A 12,168-nucleotide genomic window follows, 5' to 3' on the forward strand; every position below is an offset into this window, starting at 1 on the left:
GCTCGGGAGCTGGAGCTGCCTCCGGGTCTCCGCCCCTCAGTGCGCCCTCGTCCCGTGCGCGCTGCGCCCCTGCCCCCTCTGCCAGCGGAGCCTCTCCAGGCTGCTGTCTTTGCCCTCTGTCTCTGGGCGTCTCTGTCTGCCCCCGCCCCGTGCCCCTTCTCTTTGTGTGTCTCTTTCGGGGTTTCTGGTCCTCCTCTGGCTGTGCGCCCCCAGCCTCGCTTCTGGTGCACTCCGCCCCGCGCTCTCCCCGTCTGTCTCCGCCATCACCCCCCACCCCCAGCCTCTCTCTGCGTCTGCCTCCCTCCCCACCCCCTCCCCGCTGCCTGACGGCTCCAGTTCATTTCTGCCTGTTTAATTGGGCCCCGGATGAGTTTGGTCGACAGGGCCATTCATCATGTGGCCGCGGCTGGCGGCGGAGCCCGGGGGAGCGGGGCTGACAGCTCCGCCAGGCTGGGATGCGGCCTGCGTCGGGAAGTTCACATATTTGGGCATTAGTGCAGCTATTAGTTTAACAAGCTTCGTTTATCCTTGTCACTACCACTTCAGCTTCCCATGTAATCATTTGAAATGTAGATTACAGCCAGACAAATGGGACAGCGCAAGGCAAGACGCTTGGGCGGAGGGAGTGACACGGCAGCTCGTTAGGGCCGCCTTCCCAGCCCCATCCCTTCCCAAGCGAGCCTCAGATTAGCTTAATATTCCTATGATTTCGGTGGGAAGTGCCAGTCACCTGTGCTAAGGTTCTCATGCTGGGTGGAGATGCCCAGAGTACAACTAGGTGATGGGCCCGTCCCTGCTAGGGTGGGGCACTTCGTGGGCCAAGTTCTTCTGGGCTGTAATCCAAAGACCCCAAGCCCTGGCTCCAACCCTAAGAGGAAACAAGTACATGGCCAGAGCCTCCAGACTGCTCCTGGGATACTTTCCTGCAGGGTGAGATGGAATCCAGACTCGCTGCTCCCTCTGGCTCGGATTGCAGCAACCTGGATCCTCCTGTACTGCTAAACTCGTGGGTACCCATCTGTAAAATGGGGTTTTGAATTAGATTCGTGAGCATACTTCTCTCTCCCCTGTCAAGAGCCCTCTTACCTGGATTCTTCTGGCCGCCTAACAGCCTCCAGTCTTTTTCTATTCACACTGTAGACAGCTTTAAAAAAAAAAATAAATAAATAAAATGTGAAGCTGGCTGGGTTAAGTTCATCAGCAAAGACAGAACAACCCCTTAGAAAGGCTTGGGGAACAAGACAGCTGTGAGATGTATGCCTCCTGCCCCTTCAGCTTTATCTTGTTACCTGCACTTCAGCTCCTTGCACCCCCACCCGGGATCTGACCTCACCACTCCAGGCGGGAAGCACCATTTGCTCTGCACACACCCCAGGGCCTTTCTAAGATACCACTCATTCTTCTGATTCTTATAGTCCCTTTCTCTAGGAAACTCACCCTGCTCCTGAATGCCTTTCCTCCTCTGTGCTCCCTCAGGGCCCTTTACCTCCCTGTCACTGCATTTAACACCCACAGGCTCACACTGTCAGCATGTTTGCCCCGCTTACTGCACTGAACAACATGCAGGCAGGGCCTGTCCTGCTAGGAGAGTAAATGAAGCACAAGCAGTGGAGTGCCTTAGACCACTGGACAGGGCGGGGTAGGCATATAACAGTCAGTATTTTCCTAGTGACAGTTGCATTAAGCCAAGATGTCATCCTCCTCTGGGCTCCTCATTTCCTCAACCTGCCAGCTCCACAGCCCCACATACACACTCAGGTCCCTGAAAGTTCTGGTTCTTGTTGGGAATGCTCTTCTAAGTCAGTCAGGGCTCCAGCAGAAAGGGGGCATCCCATACTGAAAGTTTAACTGAGCAGAGTTTCAGAATGTACAGTGTATGTAAGCAAGGTTACAGGAACCAGCAAGGAAGAAATGGCGAGCCATTTTACCCTAGACCTGAAAAGCAAGGGGAGGAAATGTTTGAAGCAGACCCTGGAGAAGAGCAGAGCCATGGAAGAGAAGTTGCCAGCAGACGGGACTCCAGAAGGAAGCCACTACCAGAATGTCGGTGAAGTGCGGGGAGATAAAACTTTGAGTTCTTATACTTATTTTCTTCGGGTCTTTTTTTTCAAGCATCTCACATTGACTGGATCCAGTCAAAATCCAGAAGGGAGGAGAATGGCAGAGTCCATGTGATGTACTACATTGAGACCAATTTCCTGGGATCAGGCAAGGATGAGGGACAAAAGAAGAACACTCTGCATTCCTCTCTCCCTCTGTCCCCAGTGCACGTTGGCTAGGAAAGCCAGTATCACCCCAGCAGGATCACAAGAAAATGTAGCTCAGGACCAAATAGAGATGCCTCTACAGAGGCATGGGCAATAATCTCTACACAAGGTGTGGACATGATCATCAACTGTCTTTTCTATTGATCCCTTCACTGTCACATCTTCTCGCCCAATCCATCTGGGCCAGAGCAAGCCCCAACACTAGTTGGTTTCTTCACTTCTCCCCCTGCTGAGGGACTTGTCTCCGTTTTCTTCCTGACACCTTCTGAATAATGACACCAGACCTTGAAACCAACGAGTCGTGAATCAAAGTGGCTTCTTGCTATCATAAAAGAGATGTTCTAAACCCCAAACATAAAGATCGTTTTATCTTTATTAATAGTTTAATGCATCTGAGAAAGCTATTTGACATTTTTTACACCTCCAACTCTTTCCTTCATGCATTGCTGGTCAGATTACACCAGGGTTCAGCCACTTAAATCCACTTAATAACAGACTAAATTCTACACTGAATTTACATTGAGCTATACAAGCTGATTCTAGGATACAGATGAATTTACTAGCTGGGGAGGGGGGGAAATCCTTTCCAACATCCTGACTCTAAAGTTATAAATTTATGCTAATAATGAAAACGGAATTAGTTAAACTATTGGGATTGATGTTATGTTTAACACTTCCTGATGAAGATTCTTCAGTACATAGTGAGAAATGTACTTTGATTAATCAATGAGAGTGAGATATTTTCTTCATCTACTTAATTAAGGTGCCACACTTGAAAATACCATGTGAAATGAATTGAAAACATAGAATTTTGGGCAGTGAGAATTCGTCAGTCCTTGCCAACTATTGGCAGGTCCTGTGTACATCAGTGCATGGCATTTTGAGAACTGCTTATTCATTAATGACATCTGAGTGAGAATAATATCTGATTGGCTGTTTGTTTTCTTGTAGACACATACATATGTGCCACCACTGCATTGCAAACACATATCCAAACACATATGACTACATTTAGCATATATGTGTACACACATTGCAACCCAGCATACCACACAAAACATAACCTCAAGAAACACACAAATATCCCGTCTCCATGAAACACATTTCATGTGTGGGTCCATGTATTATTGCACAAAAATAAAGGAGTCTTAATGAAGAAAGAAAGAGACTATGTCCTCTACTTGATCCCAACTTCTCAGAAAGAAAAAGAATTATAACTGTCAGAAATGTGATAGGACTGTCAAAGATACATGGAGAAAACACTGAACAAACCATGTAAGTTGTGAAACATAAATCCAAGTTCTATTTGTTCTGCGACAGTGTATAAACCACACATTTTTCATCAAGATAGAAAATTAAAACCCTTGCAGGTTTGGAATTCCTGGGGAAGTTTCATAGAAACCAGAGTATCATGGCAAAAGAACTGGTGGGGACTGAGAGCTGCTTCAGCACCATGGACAGCACAGTGTAGGGGGCTGTTTGTTTTCTTTGCCTTTTCCAGTTTAGGATAACACCAAGTAACAGCAACACTACGTTTGTGTGCACACAGCAAGAGTGATGATCAGCCAAACATTCTATTGGCATGGCCTCTGTTTTTCTTAGTCATTGATTAGGCAAAGGTCCAATCTCTAGGAAGCCCCTAAACTCCGTGTAGCTCATCTGTCCCTCTAATGCATAATCCGAATGCACCTACTGAAGCTCACTTGATTCACTTCAAACCCCGAAGTAACTGAGGAGCTTTGAAGAGCTTTAGAGTTTTTTATTTAACTTGACTTATTCTCACTATGATAAGGTAGGTATAACCTAATTATCTCAAATCACTATAAAATATTAGCTAAGACAACTTAATTCCAGTTCTTCGAGAACTGAAAATAATGTTAATATTTTTAATTCAGAGAAATGTCTGTTTACCCCACAGTTAGGTGTTTCTTTCCCTCAGCCAGTGTGTTAATCATGAGGAGTTGTCCCAAGATTTCTGGAAAAGCTCAATGTTTTGAATGGATTTGCTGTAGAATGTCTCTAATGTCATTTGAAGACTAAATGACTTCCTAGTTCATTCTCATTCAGACATTATTCTTCCTCCAAAAAAAAGGGCTCATGTATTAAGCAGAAAGGCATGCTTCTCTTTGCAGAAATCACAATCGCACTTCACCTTCCCTCACTCCATAGTTTGTCCCTAATGGACGTCTAAACCACTATTTTTTTAATAAATATATGGATTTTAGTTTTTGTTTTAAATGAGGATGGTAGAACACTAAACAAAATTACTTAACTGGGCTCTATGGACTGACTTCATCCTGCCCAGATCCCTGAGATGGTGGGCTGAGCAGAAGGCCGACACACAGTAGCTCCTGGCTGTGGATAGGAACATGTTTGCCTCCAGAACCAAATGGATCTGGTCAGCACAGAACTTTGAGGAGCTTCATCCCTAAAAATCATCATGTCATCTCCTGATCTGCTCTCAGGGGAGAACCTGAGCTAGAAACGTCCCCCTTTACAGCCTGGCTGGAGTCCTGGCATAGAAAATGGGGCAGGCTGCAGCTGGGTCACTGCCTCACAGCACCAACCATGAGGGAAAACAGAATTGTCTCTGGTCTTGCAAACAAGCGCCCTGGAGTAGTGCAGAAGCTGTCCTCCTCGGAAGGGCTCTGGGAGCCAGTTGGTGGGATCATCCTCCACAGGGACTGGCTCTCACCGCAGGTAACAATCAATTGCCGCAGAGAAGGCAACAAAACCTCCACAATTAGTGACCCCAGCCTTTAAGCCAGCTCTGAAACCACTGGCTCCTCCAGTGATACAACCACTAATGACACTGTTCTTCCAATACGATTTTCCCTGGTAAGATTCCACCACTCAGTGCACGAGAACATGGTGCCCACAATGGCAAAGTTTTGGGCACAGGACATTCCTCTCTGTCCTATATCTTTAAGGGCTTCTTTAGTGGTTGGCATCTGGAGGGGATCCTTGGGAATCACAGCCCACATTGATGTCAATGCCAGCAGTGAACACTCCAAAGGCACCTCCCAAAACAATGCCTTCCACACAGGCCAGTGCCTCCTTGAAGGCGTAGCTTTCCCTCTCAATCATTTTCTGCTCTTTGCTCTTGGTGGGACTTGGGATTTCTTCCAGGCTACCAGTCTCTAGAATCTGGGGTTGATGTTTGTCACCCACCAAGTGTTTCAAAGGAAGGCTGTATTGCAGTGGGGCTTTGGTGGGACTTGCCGCCTCAGGTCCCGGACCCCTAGCCCTGGGGCCAGCCACCACCATGATTACAGTGACCCAAGCAACCCTTGCGTCCTGCCTCACAGACAATTCCATAAGCCCGAAACCACCATTTTAATAATAGTTGCCCCTGGAAACCTTCTTTTGGCTGATAATGCCTGTCATTGGAAGCCTGAGACCTCTTCAGCTTTGGGGTAATTTTTGATTCCTCATTGTAACCAGAATTTTACAATTTAATTCTCTAGTTTTTCTCTGTTTTTTGGTAGGTAACCGCGTTCTCTGTGGTCCAACTCATTGGCTAAGGAGTGTCAAGTGCTTGGGATCCTCAGAGGATCTTTGAGGATGAAGACCACCACACGATGGCCAAACCCAAGAGACCATCAAACTCTGATCTCCTACCTCTGACTTTGAGTCCACTTGATGGCTTGCCTGTCCCCTTACCTTCCATTCATTAACAACTGTTGACTCATTGAGATTTTGAGATGAAAGAAGTGGATATCTTATGGTTCAACCTTATATCCCTTACTCCACTGTGCAGATGGAGACACTGAGTCTTAGGTGAAGCTCTTTAGACCTAAGTGTGAGATGAATCAGACAGGAAGGTGGTACAGGCTCACCCTATTTTTGTCATCCTTCAACTTAACAAACTTTAAATACTGATTGACTCTGAGTGATTCTCTTTCCTCAACTATATAGTGTGCTAAAGACAATGGAGATACAGCAATGTGTCTAAAATAGCTCCTTGTGTTTCAGTATCTACTCTTCCCTTTTTTCATAGCAAAAGAATATGTAGTCATCCAGGAAGAAGCACACGCGGCCTAGCCTCTCCTGAAGCTATATGCGGCAGTGGGACAATGGTATATAAGTGTAAGTGGCAGGTGGCAGTTTCCCAGAAACTCCTCTCTCTCTCTCTCTCCTTCCCTCCCTCTCTCCCCCTCTCCCTATCTCTCTCTCTCTATCTCTCTCACAGTGTGTGTGTGTGTGTGTGTGTGTGTGTGTGTGTGTGTGTTTTCTTCCTTCCTCCCCAGCCTCCTTTTCTGTTCTGCCTGAAATCCTAATGCTACTTAGTTCTTGGCTGCGGAGGTCTAAAGATGAGCAGAAAGTGTCTAGTGCCTCTGGATCTCCTGTAACTGAGTTTCCATATCAGCTCAGAATCACCCACCCCAGACTCAGTATATATGGGAGAGGATAATCTATCTTATTTCCGCCACTGCCATTTTGGACTTTTTGTTCATTTAAAGCTTGTCAAAATCAAAATGCTAGCAGCAATAAAGAAGAAATTTAACAAATGTTTGCAAAAACTCACATTCCTTCTAGCTTTACTAAGGAAACATAGGTCTTTTTCAAAATGAAGTTTCACTAAATAACTAAACTTGATTGTTGAAAATATTACACATTAAATGATATGAATATACAGGAATACTTTTACAATACATGCCTAAAATAAGTCTGAAAGACTGCATGGAGACTATGTTCACGAGAATAAAGACTAGGGACATCAACTTATCTTGTTGTTCTATTTGAATTTTTTAACTACCTGCATGTGTTATTTATGAGATATACGTGTTATGAATTAGGTACCATTTTAGGTCTTCAACAACTGAACTCATCACCATTGGTTTGGAATCAATGCATAGTTGGTTTTCAGAGGCAGTAAATCATATGAGAGGAGATTGCCCATCTTTCTCCTGTAGAGCCGCTGGTGGATTCGAACCACCTGCTTTTGGGTTGGCAGCACAACTCTTTACTCTCTAAGCCACTAGAGATCCCTTTTTACATTTTAGAAGCCCCTAAGCAATTGCTATCTGGTGAGTTCCTTTCAGCATTTTCAAATGGATAAGCAGCTCCTACCTGGACATTTCAATGATGGAGCTCTCACTACTTCCCAAGGCAGCTTAATTAATATAGATAAAATGAAAAAACAGAACAACCTCTCTAAAGGCCCGTTTCCTTCACACAGGGTTGTAGTTGGTGTGTATGGCAGAATTAACACATCTATCCACTTAGTAAGTGGCGATTATTATAACTGCCACCACAGCCTCATTCCTATGCAGTGGGTTAGAGCCCATCATTTCTACTCCAAAATCACCCTGTAGAAGGCAGCCTTCCTGCTAGGAAGGCTCATATTTGGTAGCTAGACAGGCAAACTCCAGACTTCTATTGTGCTAGGCTTTGAAGTGATCGAGGCTATCACTTATTATATCAACTGGCACAACCTTAAATAATATACAGTGAGTGAGTAAAAGGGGTCTGCATCCAAGGAGTTTTAAGAGTTTATCTGCTGCATCCTAGAGAAGATGCACAATATTTAATGCTACTTTGAAAAGGTTTTCTTTCCAAACCTCTTCAGGGGCTTTCCCTATTAAAAAGACCCATTTATAGAAACTACTACTTAGCATTTTTGGAACTTGTTATCCTATTCAGCAGAGTTTAAGTCAGGAGGCTTTGAACTCGGACAATTACTGCTCTTGATTAACAACAAGAACTGATGAGTTGGCCTTTCCAGTGTGCTAAGCAAACTCAGCCAAGCAGAAAATATCACTGAAGGGGAAACAACGGGAAGTGATTTTCTTGGTTACATTACGAGACGTTGCGATATTTACACATGTCTGTGGATAATGTGGGAACCTCTGCCACTCGCGTGCCCTTCCACATGACACCATTTGGCTGGAAACACCATGTTCCCCACCTGACCAGGGCCATAAACATCATCCTGTGACTGGAGGCTGCCAGCATACTGGGAAACCACAGACCTGGCCGTAGGCAGGCTTGAGTGCAGGCCACCAGCTCTGGCCCTGTTCATTCGCTGATTCTCTGTGTGTCCCTGGGTCAGTGCCCAGGCCTAGAAGTTAAGAAGCAGCGTTTGTCTCATGCAGAAGGACAGTTCAGTGTCAGTGCACAGACGTTCATTTCTTCATACACTCTTTAGAGAGTTTGTTGTGGTTTTTGGGTGGTAATGTTAACAAGAGATCTTTTTAAAAATGATAGATTTATTGTACTGTTCTCTCATTCCATCAAGTCGAAACTGACTCATAGCTTACCATCCAACAGGTTTTCAGAGGCTGTGAACTGCTCACTTCAGGATTAACAGCAAAACTCCCTACCTCTAGGCCACCAGAGTGTCCTATTTATAAATATAATAGAAATACATTGTTTTTGTTCTTATTGTACCAAAGAGTTGGAACCAAACCATAGCTGACCTTCTGGCAGGTTTTCAGAGGCAGCTAATTGCACAGGAGGAGACTGCCAATCCTTCTTCCATGAAGCAGCTGGTGGTTTTGAACTGCGTGCCTTCAGGACTGCAACACAGCTTCTTACCATTAGGCCACCAGATATGTGTATTGTTGTGTGCCATCAAGTTCAAACTGACTTATAGCTGACCCTTAGAGGGTTTTCATAGGAAGTTTAAGTTAATCTCACAGAAGGAGATTGCCCCTCTTTCTTCTGAGGAGCAGCTGGTGGATTCAAACGATGTGATTTGGGGATTGCAGCACTTCTTATCATTAGGCTACCAGAGCTCTCCTGTATATATTTATATAAGTAAAAATCTCCTCCCCTGTGATTTATAGCCTCTGGAAACATTAAATGAGCCATCAAATCGATTCAGACTCACGGTGACCCTCCGTCCGGTTTCTGCTGCTGTAAATCTTAACGGGAAGAGACGAAGAGACTTCTTATCTTTCTTACTCAGAGTTGCTGGTGGAGTCAGGCTGCTGCTTATTTTGAGAAGTTTTTAAAGCATATGAGAGTAAAAAGGAATTAAGTAATCAAATCTTTTCCTTTGAAGTGTTTCCATCTTTCTGAGCCTATAACTTCATGTTAAGTATGGAGCTTTGGGATCTATTTCTCTCTAGCCTCACTAGTTTTCTGTTTCAAGATTTTGAAGTAACTAATTCACTAGTTCATTTGAGTGCTAAGGTGTGAGGGAAGGATGTTCTGGGGGGTCACACTGGGAGCTGAGATTTGGGGATAGAAGTCTTCTGGCATTTAGGGAGAGGGGCTTGGACAGACAGACGGGCAGAGGAGTGTGTTAATATTTTTTAAAATATTTAAAAAACTGTATAAAATCCATATTCATTGATGAAAACCCAGGACATACTAAGTAATTAGTATTAGAACAAAAACCGCAGTGGCATGTCTTCTCTATTTGCTCCTAGGATGCCATTCCTTTCCCATCCCCACCATTCCAGGCTTTGCTAACCTTGTGTTTCTCCAGGGAGCAGTGTGCTATGGAGCCCACAGCTGAGTGAGGCATCCAGAGGAACCCCGTGCCCTGTCCCTTCCTCATCTCTACTAGTCAGTGGCGCTGGAAAAAAAAAATTCTCAAAATCCATCTATCTATTACCTAAAGGCCTGTGGCCTCTCACGGAGGGTGCACCACAAGTAGTGGCTGTAACAAACAAATGTTTTCTTACCCATCAGGAGGCCAAAGATCTGAGCTCAGAGCCCCAGCTCTGCGTCAAGGCTCATGCTTTGGGGGAAGACCCCTGCATCGGCTTCTCCAGCATTCTGGTTGCCATCCGTAGAGATCTCCACATGGCACCTGACCTTCCCCAACGTGTGCATTCTTTTTTCTGTGTTCATTCCACTTTTTGCATAGCTCACAAGTTGGGGTTAAGATCTACTATACACAGATATGGCTCATTTATATAACAAAGAAAACAGAATTATATCCATAGGCATAGAGATTTACAACAGATATTTGGATGGAAACCATTCAATCTGTAACAAAGGGCCTCCAGCCTCTGGCTACATTTGTCACCTCCCCTCTTTAAACAGCTCCATCTTCCAGCGAGGCTAACCTTTGACCTAGAGGCAGGTTAGCTTTTACCTTTGACCTGCATTCAGTGTCTCCTAACACAGTATTTGCTCCGCCTCTGGGACTTTGTGTACACTGTTACCTCTGCTGGAAAGTCTCTCCTTTCTAGTTATACTAAAAGCCTCAGTTGAAATTCTGCCCACTTTGCATGGCCTTGGTTCACATGCCACTTCTTCCAGGAGGCCTTCTCTGATTGTCCTTACTCCAACCGAATAGACTCCCTCCTCTGAGCTCCCACCTCCCGGTCTATCTCACTCACAGGTGTTACTAGTTGTATTTGGCCTAAATTTAGAGTACACGCCCTGCCCTCAGACAGCAAACTCCTTGTTGGTTTGTGTCTATATTCCATCCTCTTCCTGGACCTAGCACTGAGCCCGGTTCAGAGGAGTTTCCAACTGAAATCTCACTTTTTAACGTAAATGTTATACTTCTTTATAAAAAAGAAGACATCTTGGCGAGAGTCACATCTGTGATTTGGAGGAACTTTGAGGTTTATGCCAATTATACAGACAAGGAAGCCAAGGCTCTTAGACGTTGCTTACCCTATCAACTGCACAGCGCCCCAGCAGCCTCTCCGCCTCCCAGCCTGACTTCTGGGCAAGTTTAAGGGATGGATCACAAACTTTCTGCTGAATCTCTGCCCCATCTCTGACTCTCATGAAGTTGGGGGAGGGGGCTGCTAGGAGGGTACTTGGGCATGTTTTGGGCACACAGCTCAGACCTCCTTGCCTGGAGGCCTTGCTCATCACCCCCTCAGCTGTCATGTGAGGGTACACATGCCCTGGACACCGGAGACACTGATGCCAAATTCCAAGCATGCAAAGGCAGGAAGCCTCTGGCCTGGGCCGCTTGCCTCAACAGTCAGTGTAGACTTGAGGGCTTGGTTTCTGTTCCCAAACACTGCTCCCTCTCTCTGAAGTCTGTGCCTCTAAGTCAGGAGCTCCCGCCTCAGCCCCTCTCTTCCCATCTCCCCCAGGAATCACCTTCGTCACCATTCATTGCTGAAATGAATGGAAGCTGTGCAGTCTGCTTTATTAAATATGAATGAGTCGCAGCGCATGGCCCCCACGCGGTCACTTGCCCACTCCATCTCTGGCAATTACTGCGCCGCACACACTGTGCCAAGGGGCGACGCGGTCCCTGTCTGCCCTTGCAGATTGACACGGCCCGGCAGGGGCAGTGCTCAGGTCTGCAGCTGCCCTGCCCCTGACTGAGAACCGCTGCTGGGCTCCCACACAACGGGAACACTCCATTCTAGAGGTGCAGGGACCGGCCACCTCCTACAGAAGGATCAGAGGTTCTCAGACTCTGAGCTCTGGACATACAGGGCCTGTGGTTCTGGGGTCCAAAGGCTGAGTCTTTTCTGGCATGAGTGACCTCTGAGCCTGCGTACAGGGCTGAATATGGGCAGCAGCCAGCCAGCTCAGGGTCCATGAAGTTTTTAAGAGACAGCCTGGATCACATCAAGGACATGTTCACACAGATAGACATTTATTAAGCATTTTCCACACCTTAGGTCCCTGGAAAGCACAAAAAGTTTGTGTTAGGCTACTAACCTATGCAGGCTGGTGTTTCAAACTCATTCAGTGATGTGCAAAGGGAGAAAGGACTGGCAACCCACTTCTGAAAAGTTTAACCAAACCAAATCCACCGCCATTGAGTCAATTCCAACTGAATAGCAACCCTCCATGAGATGTCCAAGGCTATGAGTATCCAGGGGATTCAGACTTCTTTTTTTTAATTATTATTAAATTTTATTAGTTTTAATGAACATTCACAGGGATTTTGGGTTTTCATTCCTTCATTGCTGCACCATTCTCTCTACCCTCCTCCCCAGTTTGTTCTTCTTCCCCCGCCCTC

General features: G+C 45.8%; 1 pseudogene; it reads right to left on the reverse strand.

Annotated features, from left to right (window-relative positions):
* Nucleotides 1-4,958: 4,958 nt before the first annotated feature.
* LOC102859275 lies at nt 4,959-5,534 on the reverse strand (annotated as a pseudogene).
* Nucleotides 5,535-12,168: the final 6,634 nt, after the last annotated feature.

This window comes from Elephantulus edwardii, unplaced genomic scaffold (assembly GCF_000299155.1).
Source record: "Elephantulus edwardii isolate Elephantulus edwardi_28Jun2011 unplaced genomic scaffold, EleEdw1.0 scaffold00052, whole genome shotgun sequence".
Taxonomy (NCBI): domain Eukaryota; kingdom Metazoa; phylum Chordata; class Mammalia; order Macroscelidea; family Macroscelididae; genus Elephantulus; species Elephantulus edwardii.